The 19,378-nt window shown below is 42.1% G+C and overlaps 1 long non-coding RNA gene across 1 annotated transcript in view; it reads left to right on the top strand.

The window, feature by feature from the left end:
* Positions 1–19,378, top strand: part of LOC119854905 — a 46,607-nt gene that overhangs the window by 194 nt on the left and 27,035 nt on the right. The gene's annotated exons all lie outside the window — the stretch shown is intronic.

Here is a 19,378-nt window from a genome sequence, read left to right as displayed (position 1 = left end):
ACGGCCGAGGGGAAGAAGATGCAAATTAACTTAGACTGGGGCTTTCCTGTGTCAGCGAGGTGTCATTGGAGCCTCACAACAGCCAGATACAAGGAAATGAATGGGTGTTCAGATAAAGGAATGCTCACCTCAGTTTGTGCTCTTGTTCTTCTATCTCCCCTCTAGCTGGGGACTCCTCCCAAATGCGTTGAATTACATCTGGGACAGCATTATTTTTCCATATAACCCCCTCAGGTGTGAGGAGCTCTTTAAGGGGGTTACCTAAGAGAAAGGGAAATCCTTGTTAGCAGGGCTTCATTAGTCATTCAGCTTGGGTGTGGATGGCTGGGTCCAGAACTGCTGTGGTAATACAAGGCCTCTGAACTTTCATTGATCCCTTGGGAAAACCATGACTTGCTCTTTCTGCAGAGGGGCAGCCATCCCCTCTCTCAAAGACATGAGTGGGAGAATTTCTGCCAAGGCAATCTCTCAGATTTCTACCCTTTGTGTTTTCCCATGGGAAGGGGCTATCTGGCCCATTTATAGTATAAACACAGTGTTTGGCTTCTGTGATTTGAAAAAGTAGTGGGGGCACTATCCTCACTTTATACATTTTTGGCAACACTTGCCTGTTGATGCTATTTTTCATTCCAAAAGCAAAAAAACTTGTGTTTCAGGGATCTTACTGCATAGATAAATCAGTCCCTGGCAGGTTTATTTGACAATAAGCAGAGATTGATTTAACTCCTGTAGAGGTAAAGCAATCAACCCTCAATTCAATTTGATGGCACAGTTTTAGCAAGCAGCTCCCACAGGACCCAGAAACCATCTCTTGCATGGAATCCAAATTGACTGTGGTGTTATCCCTGCCACCATTAGAAACACGGGGGCAGTTTCAAACTGATGCTCAGCTTGAAGCCCAAGGCTGAGCTTCTTTCAACCAAAAATTTATTTTTCCTGCTGAAGAAGTCATGAATCCGTTGTACCGTGTGGGGAATCTTTGCTTGCAGGGCTAGTAGAGAGTTTATTACATTATCAGTATTAGCCATGCTTTCTGAATTTCCATTGGTTTTAAGGCATACTTACTAATTAAAAAAAAAGGGGGGGAGAATACTAAGAATCTCTGCAAGAACTGACTCCCCTGAGTGAAATTAATGGTGGAGATTCACTGAATTTCAATAATTCTCTCAAAGCAGTGGTTGAACTAGACTGTGCCTCAGGACAGCAGCGCTCAGAAATGAAGAATAGTCTTCAACAGTTGACAAATTCACTCAGCATCTCTGCCCTCATTTAGAGCTTAGTCATTTACTCAAGATGCTTTTAAATCACATTTAGAAGTGAGTAATAGGTTGCAGCAAACATTTGAGTAGAGGCTATGAATTAATCACAAAACCTAAAAAAATGTACTAATTTACCTGGAACGTACATTGATTTTCACAAACTGAGCATTTTTTTTTTACTTCAACTCAAAACACAGACAAATGGAAGAGGTATAGTGCAATGAAGTTTGGATTTTGCTCCACACTAAATTACTCAAGTGGACTCAACCCAAATCTCCTAATGGATGTTTTATAAACAACAAAACCACAATGCAATTTGGCAGAAGCAATGTTTTTTCTAGAAATGGGTTTAAATGCTTCTGCAATCAGGGGAGTTGCTAGTAAAGCCTTAAGTGATAGTCTCAGATGTTTGAGGGACTCTGCTATTATTATTTATATTGTGGAAGTGCCTGGGAGCCTCAATCATGGACCAGGACTCAATTGTGCTTGGTGCTGTACAAAGAGAGAACAAAAAGACAGTCCCTGCCTGCAAAAAGCTTACAATTTAAATATAATTACATTCTGGGCCAAATCAAGAGAGATAAACAAGAAAACTCCCATGGACGTTTGTGGGTGTTACACTCAGGTGCACCCCAGAACAATAATCTCAAAAACACAAAACGTGCACACACACCACCAGGAACTGGAACACTGAGTTCATGGAGCAGGAGACAAACAGGAACAGGAAGCAATAAACAGGAAGGCAACAAGCTCACACACCAGTCATCACATGGGCCAAATTCAGCAGTGGCCATAACATAGATATAAGTTGTGTAATTGCCAATGATTTGGCATTGGGTGGGTGTGCAGAGTAGGCCCTCTTTTTAAAATGTACCTTTTTGCTCAGTTTTGTACATCCCTTGACTTGAGTATGTAAGTTAACCATCTTGCACCTTTAATAAACAGCAAATCAGTGCAAGTTTCCTGCTTTAACGCTGGTGCTCACATGCATTTTCTGAGTAACATATAGTGTATGCTTAACTTGCACCTCATCGCTGCAGAACTTAGCCCCCTGTAAGCATAAGCACTAAAGATGAATGAGGTGCATCAGCTGAACTGTGTGTTAATCACTATGACTCTTTCACTTTTATAACCACTCAGTTTCACTAATTTTTTTTTTTAATATCTGGGCTTATATATATGCAACATTATATTTTACAGTCACAAATAGGAAAAATAGGGTGTGGATTTATATATAAACAACCTTTGAACATTACAACAAAATTTTACAATCCTATAACAATGGAAAAAAGAGTTCATAGTTTTCTCTGTATCAAGATGTCCTTATTATGAAGGAAGTGATGAATTTGGAAACACTGGGTATAGATAATTTCAGAATAATAGAACTGCTCCCTAAACGGTAGCACAGCATATAAATTGTCTTTTTAATCTAGTAGCTAGATTAGTAGGAGAATAGCTACACTATTGAACTGACATGAGACAACAGTGCGGGAGAACTTTTAATGTTCAGCTGAGCACTCTGTCGGATAAAACCTGTAGTAGCTTTCAAGAGGGCAACTGCTTCAAGCAAAGGTGGCAGTAAACTGACCATTTTAAGCAGCCCCCAAAATGGAATAAGGGTAGTCCCTGGAGCTGTGTGTCCAGACTACATGCAATGTTTCCACCAGCTGTTGTAATGCAATTATGTTTGGATCAGCATAAACCCATAATGATCAAGACTATCACTTGAAACTAGTGGGAAACATGGCTTGTAGATCAACAAAAGGTTTTAGGGCCAAATTCAGGACACTTCTTCCATGTATGCAGGATAAGAGGCAGCTCATACAAAGGAAAACATTTATGCCATATTTGGGACTCCCCCCCCAAATAACTAGGAGGCATTTTCATCAGTAGTGTAGCTCCGGTGAAGTTAATGGAATTACAGGAGGGATTCATTTGGCCATGGAGTTAACATGCCACAGGCTCTCTGTGGCATGGAGTCAAAAAGGGAGGTCTTGGGTCTGAAAGACTTATCCAGTGTGTCTTAGTCCAGGTATTTCCTGACCAGATGGCCTCACATGATGCCTGAATTGCTTCCCCTTATGGCAGGCACAACCTTTGATAGAGATGTAATGATACCCTTAAATAAAAGTAAAAACCTGTTTCTAATCAAAATTAAAGTAAACAAACAGTATTGCCAGCCCCTAGTGTTCAAAACTTATGAGTCAGACTAAAAAAAAATGACATTTTTAAATTTGGAGTTCTTTTCATTTGCCTTCTAGTGCTGGCTTATTTAGGGTTCATGTTTTCAAGCTGCTCTCCACAGCCATGAGAGCTAGAAATGAGGTTTTTTTAAAAAGCTGGGATCTGAGGTAATAACCTGATTCCAGTAGCTAAGACTTTAACACCAAATATTATGAAACTCATGATAAAAGATTATGAATAGGCAACACTGAATGTATTTTTTTTGTAGTTTGCAATCATGAAGCAGGGGTTGTGCTGGATGTCTGCGGTAAAAAGCAAGGTGTAAATTATATTTCCCATCACCCTGCAGAGTGACTCCAGATATACACAGGTTTCAGAGTAGCAGCCGTGTTAGTCTGTATTTGCAAAAAGAAAAGGAGTACTTGTGGCACCTTAGAGACTAACAAATTTATTAGAGCATAAGCTTTCGTGAGCTACAGCTCACTTCATCGGATGCATCCGATGAAGTGAGCTGTAGCTCACGAAAGCTTATGCTCTAATAAATTTGTTAGTCTCTAAGGTGCCACAAGTACTCCTTTTCTTTTTCCAGATATACAGCGATATAACAGAGTAGAAGTTGGTCAATTGACTCCACTTCATTAATAAAGCTGTAAAGCAAGAAACACTGGCTGTTACTAGATCTTTAGAATGGATCAGTTAGGGCCCAATCCTCCATGCCATACTCAAGCAAAACTCCCATTCGTTTCAGTGGGAATTTCCTTGAGAAAGGAAGAAAGGAATTGGCCCATGATGTAGATGTAATTTTCATTTTGCAGCCTCCCACAGAGATTTTCAGTGTCAGAAGTCAAAATGAAATGACCTTTCCATTGCTCTTGCCATGTTAGTTGATTTATAATATTGAACTGAAAAAACAAACAAAGTCATTCTCATTTTGCTGCCTATAGGTAACTTTTTATTTCTCATTTGTTAATATAAATCTCTGATCCCTAAGCACTTTCTGTATAATGGCATGGGGCAGCATTAAAGCTGGTACTATGTAGCATTTTATTTTGGTAGTGAATGAGGCTGATCGAGCAGGTCACACAGGTATTGTAAGATGGGGAAATTCTGTCCTTTCAAAAATTCAGTCTATTGACTCCATGGGCATTGCCTAGAGATAAACAAGAGCCTAATTTGATCCAGATTCTGCAATACTCCTGTAGCAGTGCCAATTAAAATGTCCCTCCCTCTGCTCCACACTAATCTTTGAGACACTATTTCAATGCTTGACAATGACATTTGCAATAGCAACCCAACTTGCTCTGTCACCAAACCACAGTTTCTTGTTTCCTAATTTATAGTGTTAATGTTCTGTGATTGGCTTCTTTTCCTTTTAGTGTGTGAAGATAAATTGCACTACATTGCAAACAGATTATCCTGACCAAAAAATGCTCATTTCTTACCACATGTTCTGTGCTTATTTAGAATATCCTACATTCCTGCTTCAACTCCTTGTCCTGATGGTATCAAGAAATTAACCAGTTGTAGTGGGTTAGAAAAACTTCCACTTTATTGGCACAAATTCACTTAGGCTATTCAGAACCTGAATGAACTCCAAATGGCAGCTGGAGTTGCACCAAGTACTACCTTATTAGTATTCAGCACCACTACCACTTGGGGAAAAAAAGAAACATGAGAAGAGGAGATTAAAGGAAGGAGAGAAATGTTTCTTTGTTTGTGACCAGTCTTTGTAATATTATTGATTACCTTCCTCAACTTCCCTTATGTGAAGCTGCTGCCACGTACTGCAGTTGGCTCCTAGTCTGGATCAATGACAGCACCCCACATGTATCTGGCATGCAGGTATCTCGTTTTGTGATTGCCAAGAGAGGAAAAGTGGTTGAAGGATCACACAAAGATGTTACACAGCAAATGTAGTCCAATAATCTTACTCCACCTGTGTATCTGGACGTATGTAGGTCCGATTATGTTCTCACTAGTTTTACACCTGTCTACATCCATTAATTTAAATGGTGTTTCTCCTTATTTAAACCACTGTAAATGAGATCAGAATCAGGCTCTATGCTAGATGTACACCCATGCAAAATATGCACAGATATGTGGCAAACAGTAGCATGGGATCTTTAATTATGAGAATCATTCAGGACCTCAGTTGATGTTAAAGCCCCAAAAATGACCAGTACAAAAGCTATAACACTTTAAATCTGCTTGGTAGAGAAAGAGCAGCTGATATATATTAGAGAAGGAACAGTATGTTTACTTTCTGTAGCATTTACTAGTAACACATCAGCTGTGCTATTGAACAAATTACACTGAGCCTGAACATTGGGCAGCCTAGCATAAAACAATCAGAGAAACGTTAAAGGCCAAGCCCAACTCTCACTGAAAGAATGGAAGTTTTCCATGGAAGCTGGATCAGGCCCTTAAACAAGCCTTATTCTTGCCAAGTTGGTGAGCATCAAAAGCAAATAATGGCAGAGATGGAGTTCTCATGACATTTCCTTCTTTCTCTGGCTTTGATTCTTTCTAAAGGAGAATGGGACACTTGATGAAAGTGAAAGCCCCTAGATATTAGTGGTGGTAGAGAGCTTTAGCATCCACACATGTACTTAAGGAATAGCATTCAATATTACTTGTATTATTTTTAATCATATAGTAATGCCATGATGGGCAGGCTAGTATGAACAAATTTACTTGGCACTGTCAGACTGCTGTGTGACCAAGCCAAAGTCTACTCTAGCTTTGTTATCATTACTGGTGTTTTATCTGGTATGTTTCTTTATCTCCAAAAACTGGCCCTTCCTCAGGGCTTCATACTGCTGCCTCTCATGTTCTCATTATTTATTGAAAATCTGCCTGAAGCCTCCATTCACATACATGACAGTTGTGCTCTTACTTGCTGCTTCTTTTCTTCGTTTTAGAAAGCCCAGCACTGGCGCAAAGTGATACTATTTTTGTAAAACAGGTTGAGAGTCACAATTAATCCAATTCTTGCCCACATGAATATTTACCTGACTAGGGACTACTGGTTCACGTGGCCCATGACACACAAAATGAATTGACCAGTGTGTATGCATGCACCACTACCCTCTACTGAATGGAGTCAGAACAGTTCAATTAGGTATCTGTTGGCCCGGAAACAGCCAAGACACATCAACTATAAAAAGCAGTCAGGGCTGTTGGACTGCACATTTTTCAGACTCTTCCCACTGTGCTTAGTGTCAGAACCTTACCAACAATTCCCCAAAATACTACAAAGCATGAGACCACACTACTCCATGACGAGATACAGAAGGTGTTCACACCTAGTAACAAAAGATGGACTCAAGTGAGCATGCTCAGAGTTCACTAACAGGAGAATAGCTTTTAGAGAGTGGCTCTTGGGTCTGCCAGTGGATTGCTGGACAGTTGAGTGGATATAGCCATTTGGTCATGGGAGATGCTGCTATGTGGTGACTAGGATTATAGGGTATTCTATACCTTCATCTTTCTGATATACAATACAGCAGTGGATCTCAAACTGTGCGTCAGGACCCCAAAGTGGGTTGTGACCCAATTTTAATGGGGTCACCATGGCCAGCATTAGACTTGCTGGGACCTGGGGCTGAAGCTGAAGCCCAAGCTCCACCCCCACCCAGGGTAGTGGAGCTCAGGGTCTTGCACCCTCTCCTCCTACCCTGGGTGGTGGGGTTCGGGCTCTGGCCCCTTCTCCCCCCATCTGGGGCAGCTGGGGCTCTGTCCCCTCCTCGGTCATGTAGTAACTTTGTTGCCAGAAGGAGGTTGCAGTGCAATGAAGTTTGAGAACCTCTGCAATACAGCATACCATAGAGGTACATAGGACTGCACCCCCAAATGAAGAATCCTTTCCTGTATTGCCTGGTCTGTTACAGTTACAACTGTTTCTGGATTACATTGGTTTTTCACCGTTTTCCCCCCGGAGTTCCTCTCCATAGATGTGATTAGGGATCCAAAGCTTTCAGAACATTCAGGATTCCTCCTTGCCTTTGTATATCCTTTTCCCTTCACGTTCAAACGTGGTAATTTTAATCAGCTGTGGCAATAATCAGTTCTTGTCAACACATCTCAGACAGGGCTTTCTCTTAGGGCCCAAGCAGCCTCCAACTCCCTCAACTAAATAAAGCTAGTAATCTTTCTCTTAAATGAGTCTGCATGGACCATTCTTCCTATGTAGGCTTTTGTAAATGCTGTACATTGTTCCCTGTTTATGTTCTGTCCTTCTTTTCTCCTTTACTGCTCCGCATTGCTGAGGGCAGGTTACAATTTATTGTCTAGATATTTTTGGTAACCAGTCAGCACCTTTGCCATTTCATTAAACAGTCACTTAGATTCATAGATTCATAGATACTAAGGTCAGAAGGGACCATTCTGATCATCTAGTTCGACCTCCTGCACAGCGCAGGCCACAGAATCTCACCCACCCACTCCTATGAAAAACCTCACCTATGTCTGAGCTATTGAAGTCCTTAAATCATAGTTTAAAGACTTCAAGGAGCAGAGAAGCCTCTCTCAAGTCAACCATGCCCCATGCTACAGAGGAAGGCGAAAAACCTCCAGGGCCTCTCCAATCTGCCCTGGAGGAAAATTCCTTCCCGACCCCAAATATGGCAATCGGCTAAACCCTGAGCATATGGGCAAGATTCACCAGCCAGATACTACAGAAAATTCTTTCCTGGGTAACTCAGATCCCATCCATCTAATATCCCATCTCAGGGGATTAGTCCTATTTACCCTGAATATTTAAAGATCAATTACTTACCAAAATCCCATTATCCCATCATACCATCTCCTCCATAAACTTATCAAGTAGAATCTTAAAACCAGATAGATCTTTTGCCCCCACTGCTTCCCTTGGTAGGGTATTCCAAAACTTCACTCCTCTGATGGTTAAAAACCTTCATCTGATTTCAAATCTAAACTTCTTGGTGGCCAGTTTATACCCATTTGTTCTTGTGTCCACATTGGTGCTGAGCTTAAATAATTCCTCTCCCTTTCCTGTATTTATCCCTCTGATATATTTATAGAGAGCAATCATATCTCCCCTCAACCTTCTTTTAGTTAGGCTAAACAAGCCAAGCTCCTTAAGTCTCCTTTCATAAGACAAGTTTTCCATTCCTCGGATCATCCTAGTAGCCCTTCTCTGTACCTGCTCCAGCTTGAATTCATCCTTTTTAAACATGGGAGACCAGAACTGCACACAGTATTCTAGGTGAGGTCTCACCAATGCCTTGTATAATGGTACTAAAACCTCCTTATCCCTACTGGAAATGCCTCTCCTGATGCATCCCAAAACCGCATTAGCTTTTTTCACAGCCATATCACATTGGCAGCTCATAGTCATCCTATGATCAACCAATACTCCAAGGTCCTTCTCCTCTTCTGTTACTTCTAATTGATGCGTCCCCAACTTATAACTAAAATTCTTGTTATTAATCCCTAAATGCATAACCTTACACTTCTCACTATTAAATTTCATCCTATTACTATTACTCCAGTTTACAAGGTCATCCAGATCCTCCTGTATAATATCCCGATCCTTCTCCGAATTGGCAATACCTCCCAGCTTTGTATCATCTGCAAACTTTATTAGCACACTCCCACTTTTTGTGCCAAGGTCAGTAATAAAAAGATTAAATAAGATTGGTCCCAAAACCGATCCCTGAGGAACTCCACTGGTAACCTCCCTCCAACCTGACAGTTCGCCTTTCAGTAGGACCCGTTGCAGTCTCCCCTTTAACCAATTCCATATCCACCTTTTGATGTTCATATTGATCCCCATCTTCTCCAATTTAACTAATAATTCCCCATGTGGCACGGTATCAAATGCCTTACTGAAATCTAGGTAAATTAGATCCACTGCATTTCCTTTTTCTAAAAAATCTGTTACTTTTTCAAAAAAGGAGATTAGGTTGGTTTGGCATGGTTTTGTAAAACCATGTTGTATTTTGTCCCATTTACCATTGACTTCAATGTCCTTAACTAATTTCTCCTTCAAAATTTTTTCCAGGACCTTGCATACCACAGATGTCAAACTAACTGGCCTGTAGTTACCCGGATCACATTTTTTTCCTTTCTTAAAAATAGGAACTATATTAGCAATTCTCCAATCATTCGGTACTACTCCTGAGTTTACAGATTCATTAAAAATTCTTGCTAATGGGCTTGCAATTTCAGGTGCCAATTCCTTTAATATTCTTGGATGAAGATTATCTGGGCCCCCCGATTTAGTCCCATTAAGCTGTTTCAGTTTCGCTTCTACCTCAGATATGGTAATATCTACCTCCATATCCTCATTCCCATTTGTCATGCTACCATTATCCCTAAGATCCTCTTTAGCCTTATTAAAGACTGAGGCAAAGTATTTGTTTAGATATTGGGCCATGCCTAGATTATCTTTAACCTCCACTCCATCCTCAGTGTTTAGTGGCCCCACTTCTTCTTTCTTAGTTTTCTTCTTATTTATATGGCTATAGAACCTTTTACTATTGGTTTTAATTCCCTTTGCAAGCTCCAACTCTACTCGACTTTTAGCCTGTCTCACTTTATCCCTACATGTTCTGACCTCAATTCGGTAGCTTTCCTTGCTGATCCCTCCCATCTTCCACTCCCTGTATGCTTTCTGCTTCTTCTTAGTCACCTCTCTAAGATGCTTGCTCATCCAGCTTGGTCTACAACTCCTTCCTATGAATTTTTTCCCCTTTCTTGGGATACAGGCTTCCGATAGCTTCTGCAGCTTTGATTTAAAGTAATCCCAAGCCTCCTCTACCTTTAGATCCACAAGTTCTTCAGTCCAATCCACTTCCCTAACTAATTTCCTTAATTTTTGAAAGTCAGCCCTTTTGAAATCAAAAACCCTAGTTGCAGATTTATTTTTGTTAATCCTTCCATTTAGTTTGAACTGAATTAGCTCATGATCACTTGAGCCAAGATTGTCCCCTACAACCATTTCTTCTATGAGGTCCTCGCTACTCACCAAAATTAAATCTAAAATGGCATCCCCTCTAGTCGGTTCAGCAACTACTTGATGAAGGAATCCATCAGCTATCGCATCTAGGAAAATCTTACCTATGCGTATCACTAAAATCACAGAAAGATATGGGGAGGGGGAACAATAACAATGAATAACCTACATAATCCCAAATGGGAATGGAATTTCTGCATTCACATTTTTTTAAAAGCCTCTCAAAATGTAGCTATGATTGTTTCCCTGTGTTTCTATTGTGTGTACAAGTTAATTTTAACTCTGCTCTCTATAAAATCCTACAGAATCCTTCACACAGCTTTGGATTTCTCCAAAGGGGCATAATTTAAGCACAAGAAGGCACAAGGGAGAGTGGGCAAACTGCTATTTTTACAAAGCTTCAGTATTTAGTTTCCGCAGGCTGGTGCCTTTCAGGTGCTCACTCACTTCAAGGCAGAAGTAGAGATGGCTCTCAGCAAAGTTCAGATCTTGATCCAATCCCAGACCTGAACTCCCCAGAATTCAGCAGAATTGCAGATCCAGGGTTTTCATTCAGGCCCATCCCTAGCAGAAGAATGTGTACATACTGCACTGCTTTTGAGAGTAACTGCAAGCAAGTAACACATATTTTAAAATGGCAAAGCATTTTAAAAACCAATTTTTTATTACATATAAAGCCTGAGGGATGTTTGCAAAAGGACAACAGAAAACGGTGTAAAATGACTGAGGTTTCAACAAGCCATACCGGTTAAGTGTTTGTGATGCACTGCTCTGGCCTGCAATGCCTTTCCTATTTTCTAATGATTGCCGCCACACCTCCTCCAACATTTTCTGTACTCCTAGATAATCATTAATTCTACTGGCTTTGTACTTTTGATAGCAGGCCCAGCCTCTGGTATTTCATATGCAAATTAGTACAGGTATAACAGCAACACAATGCAAAAAGAAAATAAAGTTTAGCGCTTCCAAGAGCTTTTGTATAACAGTGAATAGTCCTCCAGATGCATATTTTCTCTTACAGTAGCTAAGTTTTCTTGTCAGGAGCTTTCTGGGATTTGAGGTGGACCAACAGAAGCAGGACTTTAATGCACAAAAATAGATCATAATAAAACAGACTGTATTTATATCTAGGACTTATACAGTGTACATATACAATTCTATATATCTCCCACTACACATGGTTAGTGGGACTCAAGTCAGCTGACCCTGGGTTAGAGAACTCAGGACTTGAGCACCTGCACTGACTGTTAAAACTTTCTAAAACTTTCTTGAGTCAAGCCAACCATATCTCAAGCTCCCTAGCACCTTCCTGAATGCAGCTGCTCTAGTTCTTTGACCATGCTACACAGTGGGAAAATCTGACTGTCCACCCTGCATGTTACAAGAAGTTTGAACAGCTCACCAACATAGCCAGCCAAGCTGTCATTTTGGTCTGCATGCTCCCAGCTATTGGAGCCAGCAACATGGAAGAGGCACCTTTTGAAGAACTTCTCTTGTTTTCACTTTCACTCCTGTGTCAGTAAATGGGCAGAGCTTCTGTGTGACGCTGGTGGACATTTCAGTGGCATTTTTTGACCAATTGAAGGGGCACGCTGAGCTTATGCTAGAGGAGGAGGAGGAGGCAGTGGAGGAAGAGGAGCAGGAGGACACAGACATGGCTGACTCTGTTTATGACACTTGCTACAGCTATGGATTCCCCCTACATAGACTGCAGGTTGCTACCCCAGCTGACCAGGTCACCCTGCACCACTGTTGGCTCCATGCTCAGCATAGTACCCAGCACCAGGTTAAACTCCTTCTAAAACAGATATGATATCAGCACGTTGCCTGAGGTGCGGTTCTGATCCCTGAAGCTGCTTAAACTGCTCCCTGCACTGGTCACCAGTTTCAACTTAGTCACTATTCACTAAGTCACTATTTACTGGTATGCGTGATCATTCCTGGTGCTCTTACTAAAATCTACTGTTTGCTGGCTTCGTACCAGAAATTTACCATAATCAGGCTGTGCTCCTGCAACCATGAACCGACATGCTTTGCAAAAGACTTCTTCTGGTCAGCCTCCATTGTAAACACAGAAGGCTCTGTGGTGGTACGTTTGCAGCTTGGCAGTCAGAAGGCAATGGAAGGGGTCACAGTGACTCACTGAGCGCTGCACTACACCAAAGGGTGTTGCTTCCATTTCCCTGATGTTGGTTGCAATTCTTGGGAAAGAGAGGACACAGGAAGTTGGCCCATGGGATACTTTTGGCAGACCCCCTGTACCTGAGCCAGGGAGGCCGCAACTATACTGCAAAGCTATAGGGCTCCAACCCTGGGTCCCAGCTTGAATCAGGTTTGAACCCTCCACACCTGCAGGGTCCTAGCACCCTAAGTCTGAGCCTAAGAGATTTATGTGTAGACAGAAGGGGGAGTTGGACTCAAGCTTGACTCTGAGCCCAGCCTTACATTGCAGTGTAGACATTCTCATCGAGTCTAGAAGAAAAAATGAAAGATGTTATTCAGAGGAGGAAGAAAAGATGCCCAGCTTTTTAAATAGCAAAGATTCTGTTTTTTCATTATTTTCTACTTTTTTTCTTATATTATCTGAAGTGCCGCAACTCCCTCATGAAAAGGAATCTCTCTCATCACCTGATCTGCATGCTGTGAGTAGAGATCCTATCAGAGCCATTGGATACAGTAAACCAGCCATTGCTTGGTTCATTGTTAGATACACCTTACAGAGTATATTTCAAAAGTGGTACAAGAAGAGTTGCATTCAGAACACCACATTAATAATAACATGATTTGTGGGTATTATCATCCATGCACCTCTTTGAGAATTATCCCTAACTTGTTTATGAGTGAACAAACACTTGCCATACCCATCTTTCCATCTCACAAAATTCAGCTGTGTCTTTATGCCTTAGCATCACATTTGCCAATAACCACATGGGCTTTTGTGAAGGCATAAGGGGTTCCATTCCTCTGGGGTCAGAGGCCTGCAGCTGGCTGGCTATTTAGCCCCACCTGCTGCTTCTGGGAAAAGACCTGCAAACTTAATTGGCTTATCCTCATAAAAGGAGAAGCAGGAAATAGAAGGAGATGGCAATACCTGCCAGTGGCTTGAGCAACTGATGGGAGGAGTGACTTCAAAAAACAGATAGCCAGAAGGGAGATTGGGGGGAAAGTCGTGTTATCACAAAGGCTAGGAAGTAAGGCAGGAACTTTTGGGTTGATGAACTTGTGGGGTAAGGGACAGACTAAGGGAAAAGAATGTAACCTGGACAAACTTTGAGGGGAGAAGCTGTGAAGCTTTGGTCCCGATTTCATTCAGAAGGTTTGAAATAAAATCTCCAGCAATTAGTATGGCTAGAAACTACCCTGGATTCTGTGAGAGGACTCCAGGCAGAATTTCCCCAGGGAGGGAGTGGGCTCAACGGTCAGAAGCCCAGGCCTAGCTGGAAGAGGGTGTAGAGTTGCCAGGTGTCCAGTTTTGACCAAAATGCCAGGTTGAAAGGAACCCTGGCAGCTTTGGTCAGCACTGCTGACCAGGCCATTTTAAAGTCCTGTTGGCAGCGCAGCAGGGCTAAGGCAGGCTCCCTGCCTACTGTGGCTCCACGCAGCTCCCAGAAGCAGCAGCATGTCCCCTGTCCGGCTCATACGCATAGGGGCAGCAGGGGGCTCTACGCGCTGCCCTCACCACAAGTGTCAGCTCTGCAGCTCCCATTGCCTGGGAACTACAGCCAATGGGAGCTGCAGGGGCAGCACCTGCAGACAGGGGAGCAGAACTGCAGAACTGCCTGGCTGTGCCTCCACGTAGGAGCTGGAGTGGGAACATACCACTGCTTCCAGGAGCTGCCTGAGGTAAGCACTGCCCAGAGCCTGCACCCCTGACCCCCTCCTGTGTCCCAACCCCCTGCCTGAGTCCTGATCCCATTCCACCCTCCAAACCCCTCATCCCCAGCCCCACCCCAGAGCCTGCACCTACAGCCAGAGCCCTCACACCCCTCAATACCCTGCACCAGCCCAGAGCCCCCTCCTGCACCCTGAACCCCTTGGCTCCACCCCCCCCAGCCCAGAGTCCCCTCCTGCATCCCAATCCCCTCATCCCCAGCCCCACCCTGGAGCCTGAACCCCCAGCTGGAGCCCTCACCCCCTCCTGCACCCCAACCCCCTAAGCCAGCCCAGTGAAAATGAGTGAGCGAGGGTAGAGAGACTGCGCGACAGAGGGAAGGGGGTGGAGTGAGCAGGCGGCGGGGCCTCGGAGGAAGGGCGGGGCATGGGTGTTCTTTTTGTGCGAGTAGAAAATTGGCAACCCTAAGAGGGTGCTATAAGGTAGGTCCCAATCCTTTACAGGTTTAAGGAGAATCATAGGAATATAGTGTCTTACAGTATACTATACTGTAATATTTGTGAATATAGTGCATTCTTCATGATGAGAAGCTGAGCAATGCTGGTGTAAGTGTATGCTATTTTGGTAGTGGTCTCTGAAAGACTTCCATTTCTATGAGCAGAGCCCGTTAGACTGGCAGAACTCCTGGGGCTCAATTCATGAATGAGACAATGATGTTTGTAGGAGGGGCTGAGGTTTTTTAGGAACTGGGGAACCTTTTGGGAAAGGAGCAGCCCATGCAGGATGGCTCCATCTAAACCAAAATGGAACCAGATGGCTGGCATGTAAAATGAAAAAGGTGATAGAGGAGCCTTTAAACTAAGGACTAGGGGAAAGCTGACCAGTGCAGAGGAGCATACCGTTCAGACAGAAACATCCCTTATGGGAAGATTTATTAAAGGGGAGTCTCAATATCCTAGTGAAGTGAAGAGGACAGAAGTTGATAAAGTACAGGTAGGAACTGAAGAGAAACAATCTAATGAAAGAGTCCTATTCAATTACATCACATGAAAGCACACAACCACATATTGACAAAATGCACAAGTGTTTATACACAAATGTTGTTAGCTTAAATACTAAGATGGGTGAACTTGGATGCCTCGTACTAAATGAGGATATTGATATAATAAATATGACAGAAACTTGGTGGAACAATAATAATCAATGACATATGATAATACCAGGGTACAAAATATTTAGGAGTAACTGTGGGTTGTGCTGGTGTGGCAGTGGTGCTACAAGTAAAAGAAAGCATAGTCAAATATAGTAAAAATCTTAAATGAATCAAACTGTATCACAAATCTCTATGAATAGAAATTCCATGCTTGAACAATAAGCGTATAACAATAGGAACATGCTATGGACCACATGACCAGAATGTTGATGGTGACTGTGAAATGCTCTGTGAGAGTACAGAGGCTACAAAAACCGAACTCAATAATGGTGATTTCAAATATTCCCATATTGACTGGGAACATATTACCTCAAGATGGGACGCAGAGATAAAATTTCTGGACTCCCATTAATGACTACTTCTTGGAGTAGCTAGTCCTAGAACCCACAAGGGAAGAGGCAATTGTTGATTTAGTCCTAAGTGAAGCACAGGATCTGGTCCAAGAGTTTAATATAGCTAAGCACTTCATAATAGTGACCATAATGTAATTAAATTTAGCAGCCGGATTGTGGGAAGCGGTGAAATACCAAAGAGACCCACCACTGTATTGTTTAACTTCAAAAAGGGAAACTACTCAAAAATGAGGAAGCTAGTTAAATGGAAATTAAAAGGAATAGTCACAACATGAAAAACCTGCAAGCTGCATGGAAATGCTTTTAAAAACACCATAACAGAGGCTCAAGCTAAACACATACCCCAAACTTTAAAAAAAAAAAATCCATTTCAAAACATAATTTCCAGTCTTAAGGGCTTTTAGAATCGCATTCAAGATTTTTCTCCATTTGACAGTGAGAAGCAATGTGGTGATCAGATGAATGTCTTAGGAGTGGGTGATCTTTACGGCCTTGTTTACACCTGTGACTTTCAGGAAATCTCTCCTTGTTGCATGACTTCTGGAGATAGAAATGGTGGGTGCATTAATATAGACTATCCATTGTTTAGGGTGGGGGGCACAGTTTACCACCATTTTATCTAGTCCTGCTCATCGCCTTTGTGGAATCATTTCTTTCCTGTTGGCAATTTTGCTAAATTGAGTTTGAGAGGCTCCCTCAAATCAAAAATTGCCTTGAAAAACCTGTTTGACTACTTCTATTTAAATATGCTTTATTTTATATGTTCAAAAGCAAAGGGCACACCTATATAATTAGAGGCATAGATATTATCAGAAAATCCAGCAGCAGTGCCTGATGCAAATGGTATTCCTTCATGTTGTATGTCAGCCTAGTGAGCTAACATAACACCAATATACTACATGGGTTTAAGTGTGAGTCCTGGGTCCCCTGATTTACTCCAATGTATCTTAATTATAAGAATCACGCAGGTGCCAAATACCTTTGTACAGATTCAGTGATTTTTCTGGAAACATAGATGAGATATTCTGAGACTGAGGTGTCAGAAGAGGTGCCAAAACAAATTAATCATTTAAAAAACCATAAGTAAACAGGCCCAGATGGTACATTCAAAAGTTCTGAAAGAGCTTAAGTAAGAAGAAGCTGGCTTCTAACAAAAATATACAATCTCTCATTAAAAACAGCCACTGTTCCAGATGATGGGAGGGTAGCAAGTGCTGTATCTATATTGAACAAAGACTGTAGCCTTACATTCACACCTGGCAAAGTGGTTGAAAGAATAATTAAGAACAAAATAAACAAAACACCAAGAAGATCATAATACGAAAGCTTTTCAGTTTCTGCAAAAGAAATCTGGGTGTCACTGATCTCTTAGAATTCTTTAAACATGGTGGACCATGTATTTAATTCAGTAAAATAGTGGCTAAAGGAAAACTGGCTGACCTAACTTATTAGGTCTTCCAAAAGGCCTTTGACAAGTTCCCACACAAGAGGCTACTGAAGAAGTTAAGTAGTCAGGGGGTGAAGAGAGAAAGTAGTGTCACCAATCGAAAACTGACTAGACAGAAAACAAAGAATTAAGTGGTCAGTTTTCAAAATGGCAAAATATTAACAGCAGGGTGCATCAAGATTCTGTACTACTTCTCATGTTTAACATAAAAAAAGAAAAGGAGTACTTGTGGCACCTTAGAGACTAACAAATTTATTAGAGCATAAGCTTTCGTGAGCTACAGCTCACTTCATCGGATGCATTCGGTGGAAAATACAGTGGGGAGATTTATATACACACACAGAGAACATGAAACAATGGGTTTTATCATACATACTGTAAGGAGAGTGATCACTTAAGATGAGCTATTACCAGCAGAAAGGAGAGGGGGAAGGAGGAAAATCTCTTGTGGTGATAATCCAGGTGGGCCATTTCCAGCAGTTAACAAGAAAGTCTGAGGAGGAGTGGGGGGTGGGGTGGGGGGAGAAATAACATGGGGAAATAGTTTTACTTTATGTAATGACTCATCCACTTCCAGTCTCTATTCAAGCCTAAGTTAATTGTATCCAGTTTGCAAATTAATTCCAATTCAGCAGTCTCTCCTTGGAGTCTGTTTTTGAAGCTTTTTTGTTGAAGTATAGCCACTCTCAGGTCTGTAATCGTGTGACCGGAAAGATTGAAGTGTTCAATCTCTACCAATGTGATGTATGCCATCATGCCAGCAATGCCCCTCTGCCATGTACATTGGCCAAACTGGACAGTCTCTACGTAAAAGAATAAATGGACACAAATCAGACGTCAAGAATTATAACATTCAAAAACCAGTCAGAGAACACTTCAATCTCTCCGGTCACACGATTACAGACCTGAGTGGCTATCCTTCAACAAAAAAAACTTCAAAAACAGACTCCAACGAGACTGCTGAACTGGAATTAATTTGCAAATTGGATACAATTAACTTAGGCTTGAATAGGGACTTGGAGTGGATGAGTCATTGCATAAAGTAAAACTATTTCCCCATGTTATTTCTCCCACCCCCCACTGTTCCTCAGACATTCTTGTTAACTGCTGGAAATGGCCCACCTTGATTATCACCACAAAAGGTTTTCCTTCTCCCCCCTCCCTCCTTCCTGCTGGTAATAGCTCATCTTAAGTGATCACTCTCCTTACAGTATGTATGATAAAACCCATTGTTTCATGTTCTCTGTGTGTGTATATAAATCTCCCCACTGTATTTTCCACCGAATGCATCCGATGAAGTGAGCTGTAGCTCACGAAAGCTTATGCTCTAATAAATTTGTTAGTCTCTAAGGTGCCACAAGTACTCCTTTTCTTTTTGCGAATACAGACTAAGACGGCTGCTACTCTGAAACATGTTTAACATGTTAATTATGTGGAAAGGCATGTGAGTGAAATGCCAAAATTTGCAGATCACACAATTATTTAGGTTAGTCAGGATCAGAGTGCACTGTGGGGAGCTTCAGAAAAGACCTAAACTAGCTAGGTAAATAGGCAAAAAATGCCAAATGAAGTTCAATATTGATAAATGCAAAGTAATGCACACTGGAGGGAAAACTGTAAACCAGTGGTTCCCAAACTTGTTCTGCCGCTTGTGCAGGAAAAGCCCCTGGTGAGCTGGGCCTGTTTGTTTACCGGCCGCATCTGCAGGTTCGGCCAATCGCAGCTCCCAGTGGCCACGGTTCACTGCTCCAGGCCAATGGGAGCTGCTGGAAGTGGCACATGCTGAGGGACGTACTGGCCGCCTCTTCCAACAGCTCCCATTGGCCTGAAGCAGTGAACCGCGGCCACTGGGAGCCCAATCAACCGAACCGGCAGACACGGCAGGTAAACAAACCAGCCCGGCCCGCATGGGGCTTTCCCTGCACAAGCGGCAGAACAAGTTTGGGAACCATTGCTGGGTAAACCAATCATACGCTTCACAGGGTTCTAAATTAACCATGATATTGTAGGCAGGTCAATACATTGCAATCAAAACCAGAAAACGATGTTAAGTTACATAAGGAATGGTCTGGAGAATAATACAGAGAATGTTATGCCTTTATAAATCAATA

Source organism: Dermochelys coriacea, chromosome 4 (genome assembly GCF_009764565.3).
Source record: "Dermochelys coriacea isolate rDerCor1 chromosome 4, rDerCor1.pri.v4, whole genome shotgun sequence".
NCBI classification, from domain to species: domain Eukaryota; kingdom Metazoa; phylum Chordata; order Testudines; family Dermochelyidae; genus Dermochelys; species Dermochelys coriacea.
This window is presented reverse-complemented; position numbering and strand designations above follow the sequence as displayed.